At 61.4% G+C, this 25633-nt stretch overlaps 3 non-coding genes across 3 annotated transcripts; all 3 read left to right on the top strand.

Moving 5' to 3' along the window:
• The first annotated feature begins 6193 nt into the window (after positions 1–6193).
• Positions 6194–6312, top strand: LOC131866833 (5S ribosomal RNA). Its single transcript, XR_009365432.1, has one exon. It is a non-coding gene; the product is annotated as a 5S ribosomal RNA (ribosomal RNA).
• A 7817-nt stretch (positions 6313–14129) lies between these two features.
• On the top strand, positions 14130–14248 carry LOC131866822 (5S ribosomal RNA). The gene has a single exon (XR_009365421.1). It is a non-coding gene; the product is annotated as a 5S ribosomal RNA (ribosomal RNA).
• Positions 14249–21997: 7749 nt separating this feature from the next.
• LOC131866821 (5S ribosomal RNA) lies at positions 21998–22116 on the top strand. The gene has a single exon (XR_009365420.1). It is a non-coding gene; the product is annotated as a 5S ribosomal RNA (ribosomal RNA).
• The last annotated feature ends 3517 nt before the right edge of the window (positions 22117–25633 follow it).

The following is a 25633-nucleotide window of genomic DNA, read 5'->3' as shown; positions in this document are numbered from 1 at the left end:
ACCTCTGTGGCCATTGCAAGGACGTGTTGGAGCGACTACCATTGCCGAACCATTCCGCAGGTCGAGTCCATACCAAGGCCGCATAGAGATTCACGATGAGCTCCTGCATAGCAATCAGGAGACTTGCCGTGTCCATCACAATCGATAAATCCTGGTGCAAGATTTTTGCATCCGAGCGCTCCAACCAGTCGAGCACCAGCATCAATCGACATAAACGGGCACGGGGGGAGGATGCTCGAGAACACTACCTCCCCTATATAAGTTATTTGTCCGATTCTCAAGCAGCCGAAGTCTGGTCATCGAATCGGGTCAAAGACCACAACTTCCGACTTTACCCACAATGCAAGTCATCGAATCGAACATCGGCCCCCGAGTCGGACTCCATGCGTATGTCAGGTCATCGGACCCAAATTCCGCCTTCCTGCGCATGGCGGGCCATCAATATCAACTCGGTCATCGGACCCAAACTCCGCCTTTTTGCGTATGGCACGCCTTCAAATCGGTCATCGGACCCAAATTCCGCCTTCCTGTGCATGGCGGGCCATCAACATCAACTCGGTCATCGGACCCAAATTCCGCCTTTCTGCGCATGGCACGCCATCAACTCGGTCATCGGACCCAAATTCCGCCTTCCTGCGCATGGCAGGTCATCGGACACAAATTCAGACCTCGCCAATATGCCTACGTATCGAATCGGTCATCGGACCCAACTTCCGACTTCATCCATACTGTAGGGTCTTTGAGGTTGGCGCGGTGCGCTCAACCCAGGGAGTCGACCCATCGAAGCATACACCTCCCCTATATAAGCTATTTGTCCGATTCCCACACCTGTGTAGTTTGCACCTCTGACCAGGACATCGACCCCAACTTCCGAACTCGACTGCAACGACGGCACCAGCGCCTTGGTGCGCACCTTGCGACGCACAGTCCCAACATTCGCCTTCCTGCACATGGCAGGTCATCGGACCCAAATTCCGACCTCGCGAGTATGCCTACATATCGAATCGGTCATCGGACCCAACTTCCGACTTCATCCATACCGTAGGGTCTTTGAGGTTGGCGCGGTGCGCTCAACCCGGGGAGTCGACCCAACGAAGCATACACCTCCCCTATATAAGCTATTTGTCCGATTCCCACACCTGTGTAGTTTGCACCTCCGATCAAGACATCGACCCCAACTTCCGAACTCGCCTCCAACGACCGAACCAGCGCCTTGGTGCGCACCTTGCAACGCACAGTGCCAACATTCGCCTTCCTGCACGTGGCAGGTCATCGGACCCAAATTCCGACCTCGCGAGTATGCCTACATATCGAATCGGTCATCGGACCCAACTTCCGACTTCATCCATACCGTAGGGTCTTTGAGGTTGGCGCGGTGCGCTCAACCCGGGGAGTCGACCCAACGAAGCATACACCTCCCCTATATAAGCTATTTGTCCGATTCCCACACCTGTGTAGCTTGCACCTCCGATCAGGACATCGACCCCAACTTCCGAACTCGACTAAAAAGACCGCACCAGCGCCTTGGTGTGCACCTTGCAACGCACAGTGTCAACATTCGCCTTCCTGCACATGGCAGGTCATCGGACCCAAATTCCGACCTCATGAGCATACCTACTAATCGAATCGGTCATCGGACCCAACTTCCGACTTCATCCATACCGTAGGGTCTTTGAGGTTGGCGCGGTGCGCTCAACCTGGGGAGTCGACCCATCGAAGCATACACCTCCCCTATATAAGCTATTTGTCCGATTCCGACACCTGTGTAGTTTGCACCTCCGCTCAGGACATCGACCCCAACTTCCGAACTCGCCTGCAACGACCGAACCAGCGCCTTGGTGCGCACCAAAAGTGCGCACTTTTGGAGGGCACTTTTCTGCGCTCCAAAGGTGCGCACTTTTGGAGGGCACTTTTTGGAGGGCACTTTTCTGCGCTCCAAAGGTGCGCACTTTTGGAGGGCACTTTTTGGAGGGCACTTTTCTGCGCTCCAAAGGTGCGCACTTTTGGAGGGCACTTTTTGGAGGGCACTTTTCTGCGCTCCAAAGGTGCGCACTTTTGGAGGGCACTTTTTGGAGGGCACTTTTCTGCGCTCCAAAGGTGCGCACTTTTGGAGGGCACTTTTTGGAGGGCACTTTTCTGCGCTCCAAAGGTGCGCACTTTTGGAGGGCACTTTTTGGAGGGCACTTTTCTGCGCTCCAAAGGTGCGCACTTTTGGAGGGCACTTTTTGGAGGGCACTTTTCTGCGCTCCAAAGGTGCGCACTTTTGGAGGGCACTTTTTGGAGGGCACTTTTCTGCGCTCCAAAGGTGCGCACTTTTGGAGGGCACTTTTTGGAGGGCACTTTTCTGCGCTCCAAAGGTGCGCACTTTTGGAGGGCACTTTTTGGAGGGCACTTTTCTGCGCTCCAAAGGTGCGCACTTTTGGAGGGCACTTTTGTGCACTCCAAAGGTGCGCACTTTTGGAGGGCACTTTTCCTGTGCTCCAAAGGTGCACACCTAGGTGAGCACCTTCGACCACACCTTGTAGCACACCAAACTCTGACTTTCGACTTCATCCGCAATGCAGGGTCTTTGAGGTTGGCGCAATGCGCACAACCAGGGGAGTCGACCCATCAAACCCAACACCTCCCCTATATAAGCTATTTGTCTGATTCTCATACATGCGTAGCCTGCAGGAGCAATTAGGACATCGACCCCAACTTTCGGCTTCTAAACGAAAACAAGGTCTTTGAGGTTGGTGTAATGCGAACAACTAGGGGAGTCAACCCATCAAACCCAACACCTCCCCTATATAAGCTATTTGTCTGATTCTCATACATGTGTAGTCTACAGGAGCAATTAGGACATCGACCCCAACTTTTGACTTCTTAACGAAAACAAGGTCTTTGAGGTTGACGTAATGCGCACAACCAGGGGAGTCGACCCATCAAACCCAACACCTCCCCTATATAAGCTATTTGTCCGATTCTCATACATGTGTAGCCTGCAGGAGCCATTAGGACATTGACCCCAACTTTTGACTTCTTAACGAAAACAAGGTCTTTGAGGTTGGCGTAATGCGCACAACCAAGGGAGTTGACCCATCAAACCCAACACCTCCCCTATATAAGCTATTTGTCTGATTCTCATACATGTGTAGCCTGCAACAACGATTAGGACATCCACCCCAACTTCTGAATTCGTCTGCGTTGACCGCACCAAAGGTGCACGCCTTGGTGCTCACCAAAATCCGACTTCCGACTTCTTCTGCTATGCGGGGTCTTTGAGGTTGGCGCAGTGCGCACAACCAGGGGAGTCAACCCACCGAATGCAACACCTCCCCTATATAAGCTATTTGTCTGATTCTCATACATGCGTAGACTGCAGCAATGATTAGGACATCCACCCCAACTTTTGACTTCTTAAACAAGACAGGGTCTTTGAAGTTGGTGCAGTGCACACAACCAGGGGAGTCGACCCATCAAACGCAACACCTCCCCTATATAAAGCTATTTGTCCGATTCTCATACGTGTAGTCTGCAGCAGCGATTAGGACATCGACCCCAACTTCCGAATTCGTTTGCATTGACCGCACCAAAGGTGCACGCCTTGGTGTGCACCCTGGAGTGCACTTTGGTGCTCACCTCGGTGCACACTTTGGTGTGCACCTCGGTGTGCACCAAAGGTGCGCACCTTGGAGCGCACCAAAGGTGTACACTTTGGAGCGCACCACATAGGGTCTTTGAGAGGTTGGCGCAGTGCGCACACCAAGGTGGGTGTTGAGGTGCGTGCCGAGGTGGGTGGGTGCTAGGGTGCGCTCCATGGTGGGTGCCAGGGTGGGTGCGTGCTAGGGTGGATTCCAAAGAGGGTCATAGGGTGGGTGCCAAGGTGGGTTGGTGATATAGTGGGTTCAAAGGTGGGTACTAGGGTGGGTTCCAAGGTGGGTCACAAGTTGGGTGCCAGGATGCGTGGGTGTTAGGTTGGGTGCCAAGGTGGGCTCCTGCGTGGGTGGGTGCTAGGGTGGGTTTCAAGGTGGACGCGAGGGCGGGTGCCAAGGTGGGTAACAAGTTGGGTGTTAGGATGGGTGAGTGCTAGAGTGGGTGCCAAGGTGGGTGGGTGCTAAGGTGGATGCCAAGGTGGTTCACAGGGTGGGTGGGTTCTAGGGTGAGTTCCAAGGTGGGTCACAGGTTCAGTGCTAGGGTGGGTGTCAAGGCGGGTGTCGAGGTGCCTGGGTGCTAGGGTGTGGATGCCAATGTGGGTCATAGGGTGGGTACTAGGGTGGGCTGCAATGTGGGTGCCAAGGTGGGTAACATGCTCGGTGGGTTCTAAATTGGGTGCCAGGGTGGGTGTGCACCCACCTTGCCCGAGGTGGGTGCCAAGGTGCCAGTGTGGGTGGGTGCTAAGGTGGATGCCAAGGTGGGTGAGAAGGTGGGTGATAGGTTGAGTGGTAGGATGGGTGGGTGCCAAGATGGGTCACAGGGTGGGTGCAAGGGTGGGTAGGTGCTAGGGTTGGTGTCAGGGTGGGTGGGTGCTAGGTTGGGTTCCAAGGTGGGTGCGAGGGTGAGTGTCAAGGTGGGTCACAGGTTAGGTGCTAGGATGGGTGAGTGCTAGGGTGCAAAGGTGCCAGGGTGGGTGCTAGGATGGGTCGATGCTAGGGTGAGTGGCAAGGTGGGTCCACAAGTGTCAAGGTGGGTGCCGAGGTGGGTGCCAAGTCGGCGACTGCTATGGTGGATGCCAAGGTGGGTCACGGGGTGGGTGCCAAGTTGCTAGGTTGGGTTCCAAGGTGGGTGCCAACGTGGGTGCTAGGGTGCGTGGGTTAAAGGGTGTGTCACAACGTGGGTGCCAGGATGGGTGCGCACCCACACTGGCCAAGACGGGTGCGGGTGCAAGGTTGGGTTCCAAGCCCGGTCACAGGCTGGGTGCTAGGATGGGTGGGTGCCAAGGTGGGCACCAGGGTGGGTGCACCCACCCTGGCCAAGGTGGGTCACGGGGTGGGTCCTAGGGTGGGTAACGGGGTGGGTACTAAGGTGCGTGCCAAGGTGGGTCATAGGGTGGGTGCCAAGGTGGGCACCAGGGTGGGTGTGCACCAACCCTAGCCAGGGTAGGTCACGGGGTGGTTGTCGGGGTGGGCGTCAAGGAGCCAAGGTGGGTGGCAAGTAGCCAAGTTGCGTGCCAAGGTGGGTGTCGGGGTGGGTGCCAAGGATCCAAGGTGGGTGCCAAGGAACCAAGGTGGGTGTCTGGGTGGGTGCCGAGGTGGGAGCCAGGGTGGGTCCCAAGGTGAGTGCAAAGGTGGGTGCCAGGGTCAAGGTGAGTGCCAATGTGGGTTCCAAGGTGCCAGGGTCAGGGTGAGTGCCAATGTGGGTTCAAAGGTGCTAAGTTGGGTGCGAGGTTGGGTGCGAGGGTGGGTGGGTGCCAAGGTGTGCTAGGTGGAAGCCCGGGTGGGTCGGCATCCCATGGGTGTCGAGTTGGGTGCCTGATGGGTGCTTCTTGTCAAGTTTTAGTCGTCGGGACTCATTTCGAGCCTTAGAGGTCGTTTCTTGTCCGGTTGCCCTGTCTTCGACCTGGGAACCCAATTTTGGTCCTCGGGTCCCATTTTTTTTTGTCTCGCATCCCACTTTTGGCCTGTGGCCTTTTCGGGGTCGATTCTCGTTTTGGGCATCAGAGCATGTTTCTTCTCCTAAAACCCAATATTTGTTTATTAAGTCTCGGAACACATTTTTGTTCTCGTGGACCCATCATGGGTCTTGGAACGCATTTGTGGTCCTTGGGTCCCATTTTGCATCCCGAAACTTGTGTTTTGGTGCTTGATCCCTATTTTGGGTGCCCACCTTGCACCAAGTGCGCACCCGGGGCAAACCGAGCGCCTTGGTGCACCGGGGCAAGATCGAGCGTGCACCCGAGGCGCCCCGAACATGCACCAAGGTGCACTCGGCCCACATGTGAGCGCAGGTCGTTGCGCCCGAGGTGGTGTGTGGGCACCGCGTTGCAGACGGGACACTGCACGCACACGACGCCCCCTCCAGGTGCACGCACGTAGGCCGGGCCGGGTGCACACCCGACGCCCTAGCAAGGTGCGCGCACCCGGGCAGGGCTCACACTTGGCGAACGGGGCGCACTTCGCGAGGGAGGGTGTGCACCTCGACGGGGGTGGGTGGCCGGGGTGGATTCGCACGTGGGTCGCGGTTTGCTAAGTACACACTGCGACAAGCTCATAACGGGTGCGATCATACCAGCATTAGTGCACCGGATCCCATCAGAACTCCGCAGTTAAGCGCGCTTGGGCCGGAGTAGTACTGGGATGGGTGACCTCCCGGGAAGTCCCGGTGTTGCACCCTTTTTTAGTTTTTCGCCGGGCGTCGCAATGCTATTTGAATAAACCTTTTGCCCGTTTGCGTTCTCGTCGGGGCCGGGCCGGGCCGGGGTGCGCTGCCCGCACTACCGCGCGCGCGGGGGCGACACCGAGCGCGCACCCGAGGCACCCCGAGCACACAGGCCACGGTGCAACCCGGGCGTTGTGCGCGCACCCCGGTGCGCCCGAGGTGCTGCGCGCGCACCCAGGTGAAATCGGTGTGCACCTCGGCCAGTGCGCGCTCGGTCGAGTCGCGCACGTTGGCCAAGGTGCACGGTGATGTTTCTTACTCTAAGGTTCCGCACCAGACGCCCGGGACAGGTGAGCGAAGCTGGGCGGGGCCGGGTGCGCGGCCGGGGCAGGTGCACGCAGCTGGAGAGAGCTTTGGAGCACACTTCGGAGCGCACCAATGATGCGCTCCATTCAAAAGTTTCCTGAAAAGGCAAAAAAAGTTGAGATTATAGAATTTCCCACTTGAGAGATTGTAAAAAAAAAAAATTTAAAATGAAGGAAACGCGGGTGCCAAGGTGTGCGCAGCCCAGCCAAGGTGTGCGCACCAAGGCGCCCACCCTGGCGAAGGTGCACGCAAGGTGCGCACCCGAGGCAAACCGGACAATTAACCCAACTTTCGACTTCGCGCGCACCTTGGAGCGCACTTCGGAGCGCTCCTTGGTGCGCACCAATCTTGGGCACCTCGGAGTGCACCATGGCGCCCACCAAGGTGCGCACCCGGGGCAAACCGAGCTCCGACTTCGTGCGCACCTTGGAGCGCACGAAAGGTGCGCACCATGGCGCCCACCAAGGTGCGCAGCCCAGCCAAGGCGTGCGCATCAAGGTGCGCACCCTGGCGAAGGTGCGCACCCGGGGCAAACCGAGCTCCGACTTCGTGCGCACCTTGGAGCGCACAAAAGGTGCGCAACCCAGCCAAGGTGTGCGCACCCCGGTCAAACCGAGCTCCGAATCGTGCGCACCAGAGGTGCACGCCATCGTGCGCACCTTGGAGCACACTTCGGAGCCCTCCTTGGTGCGCGCCGATGTTGCGCACCTCGGAGCGCACCCGGGGAAAACAATGCAATTAACCCGACTTTCGACTTCGTGGGCACCTCGGAGCGCTCTCGGGTTCGCACCTCGGAGCACACCGAGGTGCGCACCTTTGATGCGCTGCCTTCACCAATTTCCAGAAAAGGCAAGAAAACATTGAGAAGGTGTGCGCACCGAGGTGCCCACCCTGGCGAAGGTGCACGCGAGGTGCGCACCCGGGGCAAACCGGGCTCCGACTTCGTGCACGCCGCACCTTGGAGCACACTTCGGAGCGCTCCTTGGTGCGCACCAGGGCGCGCAACCCAGCCGAGGTGCCCACCCCGGCGAAGGTGCACGCGAGGTGCGCACCCGGGGCAAACCGGGCTCCGACTTCGTGCACGCCATGGTGCCCACCGCGGCGAAGGTGCACGCGAGGTGCGCACCCGGGGCAAACCGGGCTCCGACTTCGTGCACGCCGCACCTTGGAGCACACTTCGGAGCGCTCCTTGGTGCGCACCATGGTGCCCACCAGGGCGCGCAACCCCGCCGAAGGTGCACGCGAGGTGCGCACCCGGGGCAAACCGGGCTCCGACTTCGTGCACGCCGCACCTTGGAGCACACTTCGGAGCGCTCCTTGGTGCGCACCATGGTGCCCACCAGGGCGCGCAACCCCGCCGAAGGTGCACGCGAGGTGCGCACCCGGGGCAAACCGGGCTCCGACTTCGTGCACGCCATGGTGCGCACCGCGGCGAAGGTGCGCACCCGGGGCAAACCGGGCTCCGACTTCGTGCACGCCGCACCTTGGAGCACACTTCGGAGCGCTCCTTGGTGCGCACCAGGGCGCGCAACCCAGCCGAGGTGCCCACCCCGGCGAAGGTGCACGCGAGGTGCGTACCCGGGGCAAACCGGGCTCCGACTTCGTGCACGCCGCACCTTGGAGCACACTTCGGAGCGCTCCTTGGTGCGCACCATGGTGCCCACCAGGCCGCGCAACCCAGCCAAGGTGTGCGCACCAAGGTGCACGCGAGGTGCGCACCCGGGGCAAACCGGGGTCCGACTTCGTGCACGCCGCACCTTGGAGCACACATCGGGGCGCTCCCGGGTTCGCACCGGCGTTGCGCACCGTGGTGGGCACCTCGGAGCACACCAAGGTGGGCAGCGAGGTGCGCACCTTTGATGCGATGCCTTCACTAATTTCCATAAAAGGCAAAAAAAAAACGAGATTTTAAAATTTCCGTTTTGAAAGATAGTGAGAAAAAGGGAATGCTGGTGCCATCTTGAGCCCGCCCTGGTGCGCAGCCCAGCCAAGGTGTGCGCACCAAGGTGCCCACCCTGGCGAAGGTGCGCGCCCGGGCAATTAATCCAACTTCCAACTTCGCGCGCGCCAGGGTGGGAGCGCACCCAACAACCGGGCCTGGGAAGAGCCAATGCGAGAAACCCCACCAAACGCTCTGACAAAAAAAGAGGGGGCGCTCCAGTAACCCCGCTTCGGAGCGCACCCTGGGCAAACCCAGCCAAGGTGCCCACCCCGGCCAAGGTGCAGGCGAGGTGCGCACCCGGGGCAAACCGGGCTCCGACAACGTGCACGCCGCACCTTGGAGCACACTTCGTAGCGCTCCCGGGTGCGCACCTCAGAGCACACCAAGGTGGGCAGCGAGGTGCGCACCTTTGATGCGCTGCCTTCGCTAATTTCCAGAAAAGGCAAAAAAAAAAGGAGATTTTAAAATTTCCGTTTTGAAAGATAGTGAAAAAAACGGAACGCGCGTGCCATCTTGAGCCCGCCCTGGTGCGCAGCCCAGGTAAGGTGCCCACCCTGGCAAAGGTGCGCACCCGGGCAATTAACCCTACTTCCGACTTCGTGCGCGCCAGGGTGGCAACCGGGCCTCGGAAGAGCCAATGCGAGAAACCCCACCAAACGCTCCGACAAAAAAAGAGGCGGCGCTCCAATAACCCCGCTTCGGAGCGCAGCCGGGGCAAACCCAGCCAAGGTGCCCACCCCGACGAAGGTGCACGCGAGGTGCGCACCCGGGGCAAACCGGGCTCCGACAACGTGCACGCAGCACCTTGGAGCACACTTCGAAGCACTCCCGGGTGCCCACCGGCGTTGCGCACCGTGGTGGGCAGCGAGGTGCGCACCTTTGATGCGCTGCCTTCACTAATTTCCAGAAAAAGGCAAAAAAAAATGAGATTTTAAAATTTCCGTTTTGAAAGATAGTGAAAAAAAAGGAACGCGGGTGCCATCTTGAGCCCGCCCTGGTGCGCAGCCCAGGCAAGGCATGCGCACCAAGGTGCCCACCCGAGGTGCACACCCGGGGCAAACCGGGCTCCGACTTCGTGCAGGCCGCACCTTGGAGCACACTTCGGAGCGCTCCTTGGTGCGCACCATGGTGCCCACCAGGGCGCGCAACCCAGCCAAGGTCTGCACACCAAGGTGCCCACCCCGGCGAAGGTGCACGCGAGGTGCGCACCCGGGGCAAACCGGGCTCCGACTTCGTGCACGCCATGGTGCCCACCGCGGCGAAGGTGCACGCGAGGTGCGCACCCGGGGCAAACCGGGCTCCGACTTCGTGCACGCCGCACCTTGGAGCACACTTCGGAGCGCTCCTTGGTGCGCACCATGGTGCCCACCAGGGCGCGCAACCCAGCCAAGGTGTGCGCACCAAGGTGCACGCGAGGTGCGCACCCGGGGCAAACCGGGGTCCGACTTCGTGCACGCCGCACCTTGGAGCACACATCGGAGCGCTCCCAGGTTCGCACCAGCGTTGCGCACCTTTGATGCGCTGCCTTCACTAATTTCCAGAAAAGGCAAAAAAAAACGAGATTTTAAAATTTCCGTTCTGAAAGATAGTGAAAAAAACGGAACGCGGGTGCCATCTTGAGCCCTTCCTGGTGCGCAGCCCAGGCAAGTTGTGCGCACCAAGGTGCCCACCCTGGCGGAGGTGCGCGCCCGGGGCAATCCGGGCTCCGACTTCGTGCACTGCATGGTGCCCACCAAGGCGCGCAACCCAGCCAAGGTGCCCACCGCAGCGAAGGTGCACGCGAGGTGCGCACCCGAGGTGCACACCCGGGGCAAACCGGGCTCCGACTTCGTGCACGCCGCACCTTGGAGCACACTTCAGAGCGCTCCTTGGTGCGCACCAGGGCGCGCAACCCAGCCGAGGTGCCCACCCCGGCGAAGGTGCACGCGAGGTGCGCACCCGGGGCAAACCGGGCTCCGACTTCGTGCACGCCATGGTGCCCACCGCGGCGAAGGTGCGCACCCGGGGCAAACCGGGCTCCGACTTCGTGCACGCCGCACCTTGGAGCACACTTCGGAGCGCTCCTTGGTGCGCACCATGGTGCCCACCAGGCCGCGCAACCCAGCCAAGGTGTGCGCACCAAGGTGCACGCGAGGTGCGCACCCGGGGCAAACCGGGGTCCGACTTCGTGCACGCCGCACCTTGGAGCACACATCGGGGCGCTCCCGGGTTCGCACCGGCGTTGCGCACCGTGGTGGGCACCTCGGAGCACACCAAGGTGGGCAGCGAGGTGCGCACCTTTGATGCGATGCCTTCACTAATTTCCATAAAAGGCAAAAAAAAAACGAGATTTTAAAATTTCCGTTTTGAAAGATAGTGAGAAAAAGGGAATGCTGGTGCCATCTTGAGCCCGCCCTGGTGCGCAGCCCAGCCAAGGTTTGCGCACCAAGGTGCCCACCCTGGCGAAGGTGCGCGCCCGGGCAATTAACCCAACTTCCAACTTCGCGCGCGCCAGGGTGGGAGCGCACCCAACAACCGGGCCTGGGAAGAGCCAATGCGAGAAACCCCACCAAACTCTCTGACAAAAAAAGAGGGGGCGCTCCAGTAACCCCGCTTCGGAGCGCACCCTGGGCAAACCCAGCCAAGGTGCCCACCCCGGCCAAGGTGCAGGCGAGGTGCGCACCCGGGGCAAACCGGGCTCCGACAACGTGCACGCCGCACCTTGGAGCACACTTCGTAGCGCTCCCGGGTGCGCACCTCAGAGCACACCAAGGTGGGCAGCGAGGTGCGCACCTTTGATGCGCTGCCTTCACTAATTTCCAGAAAAGGCAAAAAAAAAAGGAGATTTTAAAATTTCCGTTTTGAAAGATAGTGAAAAAAACGGAACGCGCGTGCCATCTTGAGCCCGCCCTGGTGCGCAGCCCAGGTAAGGTGCCACCCTGGCAAAGGTGCGCACCCGGGCAATTAACCCTACTTCCGACTTCGTGCGCGCCAGGGTGGCAACCGGGCCTCGGAAGAGCCAATGCGAGAAACCCCACCAAACGCTCCGACAAAAAAAGAGGCGGCGCTCCAATAACCCCGCTTCGGAGCGCAGCCGGGGCAAACCAAGCCAAGGTGCCCACCCCGACGAAGGTGCACGCGAGGTGCGCACCCGGGGCAAACCGGGCTCCGACAACGTGCACGCAGCACCTTGGAGCACACTTCGAAGCACTCCCGGGTGCCCACCGGCGTTGCGCACCGTGGTGGGCAGCGAGGTGCGCACCTTTGATGCGCTGCCTTCACTAATTTCCAGAAAAAGGCAAAAAAAAATGAGATTTTAAAATTTCCGTTTTGAAAGATAGTGAAAAAAAAGGAACGCGGGTGCCATCTTGAGCCCGCCCTGGTGCGCAGCCCAGGCAAGGCATGCGCACCAAGGTGCCCACCCGAGGTGCACACCCGGGGCAAACCGGGCTCCGACTTCGTGCAGGCCGCACCTTGGAGCACACTTCGGAGCGCTCCTTGGTGCGCACCATGGTGCCCACCAGGGCGCACCCGAGGCAAACCGGGCTCCGACTTCGTGCACGCCGCACCTTGGAGCACACATCGGAGCGCTCCCAGGTTCGCACCAGCGTTGCGCACCTTTGATGCGCTGCCTTCACTAATTTCCAGAAAAGGCAAAAAAAAACGATATTTTAAAATTTCCGTTCTGAAAGATAGTGAAAAAAACGGAACGCGGGTGCCATCTTGAGCCCTTCCTGATGCGCAGCCCAGGCAAGTTGTGCGCACCAAGGTGCCCACCCTGGCGGAGGTGCGCGCCCGGGGCAAACCGGGCTCCGACTTCGTGCACTGCATGGTGCCCACCAAGGCGCGCAACCCAGCCAAGGTGCCCACCGCAGCGAAGGTGCACGCGAGGTGCGCACCCGAGGTGCACACCCGGGGCAAACCGGGCTCCGACTTCGTGCACGCCGCACCTTGGAGCACACTTCAGAGCGCTCCTTGGTACGCACCAGGGCGCGCAACCCAGCCAAGGTGCTCACCCCGGCGAAGGTGCACGCGAGGTGCGCACCCGGGGCAAACCGGGCTCGGACTTCGTGCACGCCGCACCTTGGAGCACACATCGGAGCGCTCCCGGGTTCGCACCAGCATTGCGCACCTTTGATGCGCTGCCTTCACTAATTTCCAGAAAAGGCAAAAAAAAGAAAAAAATGAGATTTTAAAATTTCCGTTTTGAAAGATAGTGAAAAAAACGGAACGCGGGTGCCATCTTGAGCCCGCCCTGGTGTGCAGCCCAGGCAAGTTGTGCGCACCAAGGCACCCACCCTGGCCAAGGTGGGTCACGGGGTGGGTCCTAGGGTGGGTAACGGGGTGGGTACTAAGGTGCGTGCCAAGGTGGGTCATAGGGTGGGTGCCAAGGTGGGCACCAGGGTGGGTGTGCACCAACCCTAGCCAGGGTAGGTCACGGGGTGGTTGTCGGGGTGGGCGTCAAGGAGCCAAGGTGGGTGGCAAGTAGCCAAGTTGCGTGCCAAGGTGGGTGTCGGGGTGGGTGCCAAGGATCCAAGGTGGGTGCCAAGGAACCAAGGTGGGTGTCTGGGTGGGTGCCGAGGTGGGAGCCAGGGTGGGTCCCAAGGTGAGTGCAAAGGTGGGTGCCAGGGTCAAGGTGAGTGCCAATGTGGGTTCCAAGGTGCCAGGGTCAGGGTGAGTGCCAATGTGGGTTCAAAGGTGCTAAGTTGGGTGCGAGGTTGGGTGCGAGGGTGGGTGGGTGCCAAGGTGTGCTAGGTGGAAGCCCGGGTGGGTCGGCATCCCATGGGTGTCGAGTTGGGTGCCTGATGGGTGCTTCTTGTCAAGTTTTAGTCGTCGGGACTCATTTCGAGCCTTAGAGGTCGTTTCTTGTCCGGTTGCCCTGTCTTCGACCTGGGAACCCAATTTTGGTCCTCGGGTCCCATTTTTTTTTGTCTCGCATCCCACTTTTGGCCTGTGGCCTTTTCGGGGTCGATTCTCGTTTTGGGCATCAGAGCATGTTTCTTCTCCTAAAACCCAATATTTGTTTATTAAGTCTCGGAACACATTTTTGTTCTCGTGGACCCATCATGGGTCTTGGAACGCATTTGTGGTCCTTGGGTCCCATTTTGCATCCCGAAACTTGTGTTTTGGTGCTTGATCCCTATTTTGGGTGCCCACCTTGCACCAAGTGCGCACCCGGGGCAAACCGAGCGCCTTGGTGCACCGGGGCAAGATCGAGCGTGCACCCGAGGCGCCCCGAACATGCACCAAGGTGCACTCGGCCCACATGTGAGCGCAGGTCGTTGCGCCCGAGGTGGTGTGTGGGCACCGCGTTGCAGACGGGACACTGCACGCACACGACGCCCCCTACAGGTGCACGCACGTAGGCCGGGCCGGGTGCACACCCGACGCCCTAGCAAGGTGCGCGCACCCGGGCAGGGCTCACACTTGGCGAACGGGGCGCACTTCGCGAGGGAGGGTGTGCACCTCGACGGGGGTGGGTGGCCGGGGTGGATTCGCACGTGGGTCGCGGTTTGCTAAGTACACACTGCGACAAGCTCATAACGGGTGCGATCATACCAGCGTTAGTGCACCGGATCCCATCAGAACTCCGCAGTTAAGCGCGCTTGGGCCGGAGTAGTACTGGGATGGGTGACCTCCCGGGAAGTCCCGGTGTTGCACCCTTTTTTAGTTTTTCGCCGGGCATCGCAATGCTATTTGAATAAACCTTTTGCCCGTTTGCGTTCTCGTCGGGGCCGGGCCGGGCCGGGGTGCGCTGCCCGCACTACCGCGCGCGCGGGGGCGACACCGAGCGCGCACCCGAGGCGCCCCGAGCACACAGGCCACGGTGCAACCCGGGCGTTGTGCGCGCACCCCGGTGCGCCCGAGGTGCTGCGCGCGCACCCAGGTGAAATCGGTGTGCACCTCGGCCAGTGCGCGCTCGGTCGAGTCGCGCACGTTGGCCAAGGTGCACGGTGATGTTTCTTACTCTAAGGTTCCGCACCAGACGCCCGGGACAGGTGAGCGAAGCTGGGCGGGGCCGGGTGCGCGGCCGGGGCAGGTGCACGCAGCTGGAGAGAGCTTTGGAGCACACTTCGGAGCGCACCAATGATGCGCTCCATTCAAAAGTTTCCTGAAAAGGCAAAAAAAGTTGAGATTATAGAATTTCCCACTTGAGAGATTGTAAAAAAAAAAAATTTAAAATGAAGGAAACGCGGGTGCCAAGGTGTGCGCAGCCCAGCCAAGGTGTGCGCACCAAGGCGCCCACCCTGGCGAAGGTGCACGCAAGGTGCGCACCCGAGGCAAACCGGACAATTAACCCAACTTTCGACTTCGCGCGCACCTTGGAGCGCACTTCGGAGCGCTCCTTGGTGCGCACCAATCTTGGGCACCTCGGAGTGCACCATGGCGCCCACCAAGGTGCGCACCCGGGGCAAACCGAGCTCCGACTTCGTGCGCACCTTGGAGCGCACGAAAGGTGCGCACCATGGCGCCCACCAAGGTGCGCAGCCCAGCCAAGGCGTGCGCATCAAGGTGCGCACCCTGGCGAAGGTGCGCACCCGGGGCAAACCGAGCTCCGACTTCGTGCGCACCTTGGAGCGCACAAAAGGTGCGCAACCCAGCCAAGGTGTGCGCACCCCGGTCAAACCGAGCTCCGAATCGTGCGCACCAGAGGTGCACGCCATCGTGCGCACCTTGGAGCACACTTCGGAGCCCTCCTTGGTGCGCGCCGATGTTGCGCACCTCGGAGCGCACCCGGGGAAAACAATGCAATTAACCCGACTTTCGACTTCGTGGGCACCTCGGAGCGCTCTCGGGTTCGCACCTCGGAGCACACCGAGGTGCGCACCTTTGATGCGCTGCCTTCACCAATTTCCAGAAAAGGCAAGAAAACATTGAGAAGGTGTGCGCACCGAGGTGCCCACCCTGGCGAAGGTGCACGCGAGGTGCGCACCCGGGGCAAACCGGGCTCCGACTTCGTGCACGCCGCACCTTGGAGCACACTTCGGAGCGCTCCTTGGTGCGCACCAGGGCGCGCAACCCAGCCGAGGTGCCCACCCCGGCGAAGGTGCACGCGAGGTGCGCACCCGGGGCAAACCGGGCTCCGACTTCGTGCACGCCATGGTGCCCACCGCGGCGAAGGTGCACGCGAGGTGCGCACCCGGGGCAAACCGGGCTCCGACTTCGTGCACGCCGCATCTTGGAGCACACTTCGGAGCGCTCCTTGGTGCGCACCATGGTGCCCACCAGGGCGCGCAACCCCGCCGAAGGTGCACGCGAGGTGCGCACCCGGGGCAAACCGGGCTCCGACTTCGTGCACGCCGCACCTTGGAGCACACTTCGGAGCGCTCCTTGGTGCGCACCATGGTGCCCACCAGGGCGCGCAACCCCGCCGAAGGTGCACGCGAGGTGCGCACCCGGGGCAAACCGGGCTCCGACTTCGTGCACGCCGCACCTTGGAGCACACTTCGGAGCGCTCCTTGGTGCGCACCAGGGCGCGCAACCCAGCCGAGGTGCCCACCCCGGCGAAGGTGCACGCGAGGTGCGTACCCGGGGCAAACCGGGCTCCGACTTCGTGCACGCCGCACCTTGGAGCACACTTCGGAGCGCTCCTTGGTGCGCACCATGGTGCCCACCAGGCCGCGCAACCCAGCCAAGGTGTGCGCACCAAGGTGCACGCGAGGTGCGCACCCGGGGCAAACCGGGGTCCGACTTCGTGCACGCCGCACCTTGGAGCACACATCGGGGCGCTCCCGGGTTCGCACCGGCGTTGCGCACCGTGGTGGGCACCTCGGAGCACACCAAGGTGGGCAGCGAGGTGCGCACCTTTGATGCGATGCCTTCACTAATTTCCATAAAAGGCAAAAAAAAAACGAGATTTTAAAATTTCCGTTTTGAAAGATAGTGAGAAAAAGGGAATGCTGGTGCCATCTTGAGCCCGCCCTGGTGCGCAGCCCAGCCAAGGTGTGCGCACCAAGGTGCCCACCCTGGCGAAGGTGCGCGCCCGGGCAATTAACCCAACTTCCAACTTCGCGCGCGCCAGGGTGGGAGCGCACCCAACAACCGGGCCTGGGAAGAGCCAATGCGAGAAACCCCACCAAACGCTCTGACAAAAAAAGAGGGGGCGCTCCAGTAACCCCGCTTCGGAGCGCACCCTGGGCAAACCCAGCCAAGGTGCCCACCCCGGCCAAGGTGCAGGCGAGGTGCGCACCCGGGGCAAACCGGGCTCCGACAACGTGCACGCCGCACCTTGGAGCACACTTCGTAGCGCTCCCGGGTGCGCACCTCAGAGCACACCAAGGTGGGCAGCGAGGTGCGCACCTTTGATGCGCTGCCTTCGCTAATTTCCAGAAAAGGCAAAAAAAAAAGGAGATTTTAAAATTTCCGTTTTGAAAGATAGTGAAAAAAACGGAACGCGCGTGCCATCTTGAGCCCGCCCTGGTGCGCAGCCCAGGTAAGGTGCCCACCCTGGCAAAGGTGCGCACCCGGGCAATTAACCCTACTTCCGACTTCGTGCGCGCCAGGGTGGCAACCGGGCCTCGGAAGAGCCAATGCGAGAAACCCCACCAAACGCTCCGACAAAAAAAGAGGCGGCGCTCCAATAACCCCGCTTCGGAGCGCAGCCGGGGCAAACCCAGCCAAGGTGCCCACCCCGACGAAGGTGCACGCGAGGTGCGCACCCGGGGCAAACCGGGCTCCGACAACGTGCACGCAGCACCTTGGAGCACACTTCGAAGCACTCCCGGGTGCCCACCGGCGTTGCGCACCGTGGTGGGCAGCGAGGTGCGCACCTTTGATGCGCTGCCTTCACTAATTTCCAGAAAAAGGCAAAAAAAAATGAGATTTTAAAATTTCCGTTTTGAAAGATAGTGAAAAAAAAGGAACGCGGGTGCCATCTTGAGCCCGCCCTGGTGCGCAGCCCAGGCAAGGCATGCGCACCAAGGTGCCCACCCGAGGTGCACACCCGGGGCAAACCGGGCTCCGACTTCGTGCAGGCCGCACCTTGGAGCACACTTCGGAGCGCTCCTTGGTGCGCACCATGGTGCCCACCAGGGCGCGCAACCCAGCCAAGGTCTGCACACCAAGGTGCCCACCCCGGCGAAGGTGCACGCGAGGTGCGCACCCGGGGCAAACCGGGCTCCGACTTCGTGCACGCCATGGTGCCCACCGCGGCGAAGGTGCACGCGAGGTGCGCACCCGGGGCAAACCGGGCTCCGACTTCGTGCACGCCGCACCTTGGAGCACACTTCGGAGCGCTCCTTGGTGCGCACCATGGTGCCCACCAGGGCGCGCAACCCAGCCAAGGTGTGCGCACCAAGGTGCACGCGAGGTGCGCACCCGGGGCAAACCGGGGTCCGACTTCGTGCACGCCGCACCTTGGAGCACACATCGGACCCAGGTTCGCACCAGCGTTGCGCACCTTTGATGCGCTGCCTTCACTAATTTCCAGAAAAGGCAAAAAAAAACGAGATTTTAAAATTTCCGTTCTGAAAGATAGTGAAAAAAACGGAACGCGGGTGCCATCTTGAGCCCTTCCTGGTGCGCAGCCCAGGCAAGTTGTGCGCACCAAGGTGCCCACCCTGGCGGAGGTGCGCGCCCGGGGCAATCCGGGCTCCGACTTCGTGCACTGCATGGTGCCCACCAAGGCGCGCAACCCAGCCAAGGTGCCCACCGCAGCGAAGGTGCACGCGAGGTGCGCACCCGAGGTGCACACCCGGGGCAAACCGGGCTCCGACTTCGTGCACGCCGCACCTTGGAGCACACTTCAGAGCGCTCCTTGGTGCGCACCAGGGCGCGCAACCCAGCCGAGGTGCCCACCCCGGCGAAGGTGCACGCGAGGTGCGCACCCGGGGCAAACCGGGCTCCGACTTCGTGCACGCCATGGTGCCCACCGCGGCGAAGGTGCGCACCCGGGGCAAACCGGGCTCCGACTTCGTGCACGCCGCACCTTGGAGCACACTTCGGAGCGCTCCTTGGTGCGCACCATGGTGCCCACCAGGCCGCGCAACCCAGCCAAGGTGTGCGCACCAAGGTGCACGCGAGGTGCGCACCCGGGGCAAACCGGGGTCCGACTTCGTGCACGCCGCACCTTGGAGCACACATCGGGGCGCTCCCGGGTTCGCACCGGCGTTGCGCACCGTGGTGGGCACCTCGGAGCACACCAAGGTGGGCAGCGAGGTGCGCACCTTTGATGCGATGCCTTCACTAATTTCCATAAAAGGCAAAAAAAAAACGAGATTTTAAAATTTCCGTTTTGAAAGATAGTGAGAAAAAGGGAATGCTGGTGCCATCTTGAGCCCGCCCTGGTGCGCAGCCCAGCCAAGGTTTGCGCACCAAGGTGCCCACCCTGGCGAAGGTGCGCGCCCGGGCAATTAACCCAACTTCCAACTTCGCGCGCGCCAGGGTGGGAGCGCACCCAACAACCGGGCCTGGGAAGAGCCAATGCGAGAAACCCCACCAAACTCTCTGACAAAAAAAGAGGGGGCGCTCCAGTAACCCCGCTTCGGAGCGCACCCTGGGCAAACCCAGCCAAGGTGCCCACCCCGGCCAAGGTGCAGGCGAGGTGCGCACCCGGGGCAAACCGGGCTCCGACAACGTGCACGCCGCACCTTGGAGCACACTTCGTAGCGCTCCCGGGTGCGCACCTCAGAGCACACCAAGGTGGGCAGCGAGGTGCGCACCTTTGATGCGCTGCCTTCACTAATTTCCAGAAAAGGCAAAAAAAAAAGGAGATTTTAAAATTTCCGTTTTGAAAGATAGTGAAAAAAACGGAACGCGCGTGCCATCTTGAGCCCGCCCTGGTGCGCAGCCCAGGTAAGGTGCCACCCTGGCAAAGGTGCGCACCCGGGCAATTAACCCTACTTCCGACTTCGTGCGCGCCAGGGTGGCAACCGGGCCTCGGAAGAGCCAATGCGAGAAACCCCACCAAACGCTCCGACAAAAAAAGAGGCGGCGCTCCAATAACCCCGCTTCGGAGCGCAGCCGGGGCAAACCAAGCCAAGGTGCCCACCCCGACGAAGGTGCACGCGAGGTGCGCACCCGGGGCAAACCGGGCTCCGACAACGTGCACGCAGCACCTTGGAGCACACTTCGAAGCACTCCCGGGTGCCCACCGGCGTTGCGCACCGTGGTGGGCAGCGAGGTGCGCACCTTTGATGCGCTGCCTTCACTAATTTCCAGAAAAAGGCAAAAAAAAATGAGATTTTAAAATTTCCGTTTTGAAAGATAGTGAAAAAAAAGGAACGCGGGTGCCATCTTGAGCCCGCCCTGGTGCGCAGCCCAGGCAAGGCATGCGCACCAAGGTGCCCACCCGAGGTGCACACCCGGGGCAAACCGGGCTCCGACTTCGTGCAGGCCGCACCTTGGAGCACACTTCGGAGCGCTCCTTGGTGCGCACCATGGTGCCCACCAGGGCGCACCCGAGGCAAACCGGGCTCCGACTTCGTGCACGCCGCACCTTGGAGCACACATCGGAGCGCTCCCAGGTTCGCACCAGCGTTGCGCACCTTTGATGCGCTGCCTTCACTAATTTCCAGAAAAGGCAAAAAAAAACGATATTTTAAAATTTCCGTTCTGAAAGATAGTGAAAAAAACGGAACGCGGGTGCCATCTTGAGCCCTTCCTGATGCGCAGCCCAGGCAAGTTGTGCGCACCAAGGTGCCCACCCTGGCGGAGGTGCGCGCCCGGGGCAAACCGGGCTCCGACTTCGTGCACTGCATGGTGCCCACCAAGGCGTGCAACCCAGCCAAGGTGCCCACCGCAGCGAAGGTGCACGCGAGGTGCGCACCCGAGGTGCACACCCGGGGCAAACCGGGCTCCGACTTCGTGCACGCCGCACCTTGGAGCACACTTCAGAGCGCTCCTTGGTACGCACCAGGGCGCGCAACCCAGCCAAGGTGCTCACCCCGGCGAAGGTGCACGCGAGGTGCGCACCCGGGGCAAACCGGGCTCGGACTTCGTGCACGCCGCACCTTGGAGCACACATCGGAGCGCTCCCGGGTTCGCACCAGCATTGCGCACCTTTGATGCGCTGCCTTCACTAATTTCCAGAAAAGGCAAAAAAAAGAAAAAAATGAGATTTTAAAATTTCCGTTTTGAAAGATAGTGAAAAAAACGGAACGCGGGTGCCATCTTGAGCCCGCCCTGGTGTGCAGCCCAGGCAAGTTGTGCGCACCAAGGCACCCACCCTGGCCAAGGTGGGTCACGGGGTGGGTCCTAGGGTGGGTAACGGGGTGGGTACTAAGGTGCGTGCCAAGGTGGGTCATAGGGTGGGTGCCAAGGTGGGCACCAGGGTGGGTGTGCACCAACCCTAGCCAGGGTAGGTCACGGGGTGGTTGTCGGGGTGGGCGTCAAGGAGCCAAGGTGGGTGGCAAGTAGCCAAGTTGCGTGCCAAGGTGGGTGTCGGGGTGGGTGCCAAGGATCCAAGGTGGGTGCCAAGGAACCAAGGTGGGTGTCTGGGTGGGTGCCGAGGTGGGAGCCAGGGTGGGTCCCAAGGTGAGTGCAAAGGTGGGTGCCAGGGTCAAGGTGAGTGCCAATGTGGGTTCCAAGGTGCCAGGGTCAGGGTGAGTGCCAATGTGGGTTCAAAGGTGCTAAGTTGGGTGCGAGGTTGGGTGCGAGGGTGGGTGGGTGCCAAGGTGTGCTAGGTGGAAGCCCGGGTGGGTCGGCATCCCATGGGTGTCGAGTTGGGTGCCTGATGGGTGCTTCTTGTCAAGTTTTAGTCGTCGGGACTCATTTCGAGCCTTAGAGGTCGTTTCTTGTCCGGTTGCCCTGTCTTCGACCTGGGAACCCAATTTTGGTCCTCGGGTCCCATTTTTTTTTGTCTCGCATCCCACTTTTGGCCTGTGGCCTTTTCGGGGTCGATTCTCGTTTTGGGCATCAGAGCATGTTTCTTCTCCTAAAACCCAATATTTGTTTATTAAGTCTCGGAACACATTTTTGTTCTCGTGGACCCATCATGGGTCTTGGAACGCATTTGTGGTCCTTGGGTCCCATTTTGCATCCCGAAACTTGTGTTTTGGTGCTTGATCCCTATTTTGGGTGCCCACCTTGCACCAAGTGCGCACCCGGGGCAAACCGAGCGCCTTGGTGCACCGGGGCAAGATCGAGCGTGCACCCGAGGCGCCCCGAACATGCACCAAGGTGCACTCGGCCCACATGTGAGCGCAGGTCGTTGCGCCCGAGGTGGTGTGTGGGCACCGCGTTGCAGACGGGACACTGCACGCACACGACGCCCCCTACAGGTGCACGCACGTAGGCCGGGCCGGGTGCACACCCGACGCCCTAGCAAGGTGCGCGCACCCGGGCAGGGCTCACACTTGGCGAACGGGGCGCACTTCGCGAGGGAGGGTGTGCACCTCGACGGGGGTGGGTGGCCGGGGTGGATTCGCACGTGGGTCGCGGTTTGCTAAGTACACACTGCGACAAGCTCATAACGGGTGCGATCATACCAGCGTTAGTGCACCGGATCCCATCAGAACTCCGCAGTTAAGCGCGCTTGGGCCGGAGTAGTACTGGGATGGGTGACCTCCCGGGAAGTCCCGGTGTTGCACCCTTTTTTAGTTTTTCGCCGGGCATCGCAATGCTATTTGAATAAACCTTTTGCCCGTTTGCGTTCTCGTCGGGGCCGGGCCGGGCCGGGGTGCGCTGCCCGCACTACCGCGCGCGCGGGGGCGACACCGAGCGCGCACCCGAGGCGCCCCGAGCACACAGGCCACGGTGCAACCCGGGCGTTGTGCGCGCACCCCGGTGCGCCCGAGGTGCTGCGCGCGCACCCAGGTGAAATCGGTGTGCACCTCGGCCAGTGCGCGCTCGGTCGAGTCGCGCACGTTGGCCAAGGTGCACGGTGATGTTTCTTACTCTAAGGTTCCGCACCAGACGCCCGGGACAGGTGAGCGAAGCTGGGCGGGGCCGGGTGCGCGGCCGGGGCAGGTGCACGCAGCTGGAGAGAGCTTTGGAGCACACTTCGGAGCGCACCAATGATGCGCTCCATTCAAAAGTTTCCTGAAAAGGCAAAAAAAGTTGAGATTATAGAATTTCCCACTTGAGAGATTGTAAAAAAAAAAAATTTAAAATGAAGGAAACGCGGGTGCCAAGGTGTGCGCAGCCCAGCCAAGGTGTGCGCACCAAGGCGCCCACCCTGGCGAAGGTGCACGCAAGGTGCGCACCCGAGGCAAACCGGACAATTAACCCAACTTTCGACTTCGCGCGCACCTTGGAGCGCACTTCGGAGCGCTCCTTGGTGCGCACCAATCTTGGGCACCTCGGAGTGCACCATGGCGCCCACCAAGGTGCGCACCCGGGGCAAACCGAGCTCCGACTTCGTGCGCACCTTGGAGCGCACGAAAGGTGCGCACCATGGCGCCCACCAAGGTGCGCAGCCCAGCCAAGGCGTGCGCATCAAGGTGCGCACCCTGGCGAAGGTGCGCACCCGGGGCAAACCGAGCTCCGACTTCGTGCGCACCTTGGAGCGCACAAAAGGTGCGCAACCCAGCCAAGGTGTGCGCACCCCGGTCAAACCGAGCTCCGAATCGTGCGCACCAGAGGTGCACGCCATCGTGCGCACCTTGGAGCACACTTCGGAGCCCTCCTTGGTGCGCGCCGATGTTGCGCACCTCGGAGCGCACCCGGGGAAAACAATGCAATTAACCCGACTTTCGACTTCGTGGGCACCTCGGAGCGCTCTCGGGTTCGCACCTCGGAGCACACCGAGGTGCGCACCTTTGATGCGCTGCCTTCACCAATTTCCAGAAAAGGCAAGAAAACATTGAGAAGGTGTGCGCACCGAGGTGCCCACCCTGGCGAAGGTGCACGCGAGGTGCGCACCCGGGGCAAACCGGGCTCCGACTTCGTGCACGCCGCACCTTGGAGCACACTTCGGAGCGCTCCTTGGTGCGCACCAGGGCGCGCAACCCAGCCGAGGTGCCCACCCCGGCGAAGGTGCACGCGAGGTGCGCACCCGGGGCAAACCGGGCTCCGACTTCGTGCACGCCATGGTGCCCACCGCGGCGAAGGTGCACGCGAGGTGCGCACCCGGGGCAAACCGGGCTCCGACTTCGTGCACGCCGCACCTTGGAGCACACTTCGGAGCGCTCCTTGGTGCGCACCATGGTGCCCACCAGGGCGCGCAACCCCGCCGAAGGTGCACGCGAGGTGCGCACCCGGGGCAAACCGGGCTCCGACTTCGTGCACGCCGCACCTTGGAGCACACTTCGGAGCGCTCCTTGGTGCGCACCATGGTGCCCACCAGGGCGCGCAACCCCGCCGAAGGTGCACGCGAGGTGCGCACCCGGGGCAAACCGGGCTCCGACTTCGTGCACGCCGCACCTTGGAGCACACTTCGGAGCGCTCCTTGGTGCGCACCAGGGCGCGCAACCCAGCCGAGGTGCCCACCCCGGCGAAGGTGCACGCGAGGTGCGTACCCGGGGCAAACCGGGCTCCGACTTCGTGCACGCCGCACCTTGGAGCACACTTTGGAGCGCTCCTTGGTGCGCACCATGGTGCCCACCAGGCCGCGCAACCCAGCCAAGGTGTGCGCACCAAGGTGCACGCGAGGTGCGCACCCGGGGCAAACCGGGGTCCGACTTCGTGCACGCCGCACCTTGGAGCACACATCGGGGCGCTCCCGGGTTCGCACCGGCGTTGCGCACCGTGGTGGGCACCTCGGAGCACACCAAGGTGGGCAGCGAGGTGCGCACCTTTGATGCGATGCCTTCACTAATTTCCATAAAAGGCAAAAAAAAAACGAGATTTTAAAATTTCCGTTTTGAAAGATAGTGAGAAAAAGGGAATGCTGGTGCCATCTTGAGCCCGCCCTGGTGCGCAGCCCAGCCAAGGTGTGCGCACCAAGGTGCCCACCCTGGCGAAGGTGCGCGCCCGGGCAATTAACCCAACTTCCAACTTCGCGCGCGCCAGGGTGGGAGCGCACCCAACAACCGGGCCTGGGAAGAGCCAATGCGAGAAACCCCACCAAACGCTCTGACAAAAAAAGAGGGGGCGCTCCAGTAACCCCGCTTCGGAGCGCACCCTGGGCAAACCCAGCCAAGGTGCCCACCCCGGCCAAGGTGCAGGCGAGGTGCGCACCCGGGGCAAACCGGGCTCCGACAACGTGCACGCCGCACCTTGGAGCACACTTCGTAGCGCTCCCGGGTGCGCACCTCAGAGCACACCAAGGTGGGCAGCGAGGTGCGCACCTTTGATGCGCTGCCTTCACTAATTTCCAGAAAAGGCAAAAAAAAAAGGAGATTTTAAAATTTCCGTTTTGAAAGATAGTGAAAAAAACGGAACGCGCGTGCCATCTTGAGCCCGCCCTGGTGCGCAGCCCAGGTAAGGTGCCCACCCTGGCAAAGGTGCGCACCCGGGCAATTAACCCTACTTCCGACTTCGTGCGCGCCAGGGTGGCAACCGGGCCTCGGAAGAGCCAATGCGAGAAACCCCACCAAACGCTCCGACAAAAAAAGAGGCGGCGCTCCAATAACCCCGCTTCGGAGCGCAGCCGGGGCAAACCCAGCCAAGGTGCCCACCCCGACGAAGGTGCACGCGAGGTGCGCACCCGGGGCAAACCGGGCTCCGACAACGTGCACGCAGCACCTTGGAGCACACTTCGAAGCACTCCCGGGTGCCCACCGGCGTTGCGCACCGTGGTGGGCAGCGAGGTGCGCACCTTTGATGCGCTGCCTTCACTAATTTCCAGAAAAAGGCAAAAAAAAATGAGATTTTAAAATTTCCGTTTTGAAAGATAGTGAAAAAAAAGGAACGCGGGTGCCATCTTGAGCCCGCCCTGGTGCGCAGCCCAGGCAAGGCATGCGCACCAAGGTGCCCACCCGAGGTGCACACCCGGGGCAAACCGGGCTCCGACTTCGTGCAGGCCGCACCTTGGAGCACACTTCGGAGCGCTCCTTGGTGCGCACCATGGTGCCCACCAGGGCGCGCAACCCAGCCAAGGTCTGCACACCAAGGTGCCCACCCCGGCGAAGGTGCACGCGAGGTGCGCACCCGGGGCAAACCGGGCTCCGACTTCGTGCACGCCATGGTGCCCACCGCGGCGAAGGTGCACGCGAGGTGCGCACCCGG

Source organism: Cryptomeria japonica, unplaced genomic scaffold, assembly GCF_030272615.1.
Source record: "Cryptomeria japonica unplaced genomic scaffold, Sugi_1.0 HiC_scaffold_155, whole genome shotgun sequence".
Taxonomy (NCBI): Eukaryota; Viridiplantae; Streptophyta; class Pinopsida; order Cupressales; family Cupressaceae; genus Cryptomeria; species Cryptomeria japonica.
The sequence above is the reverse complement of the archived record's forward strand: the minus strand, read 5'-3'. Positions and strand labels throughout refer to the sequence as shown.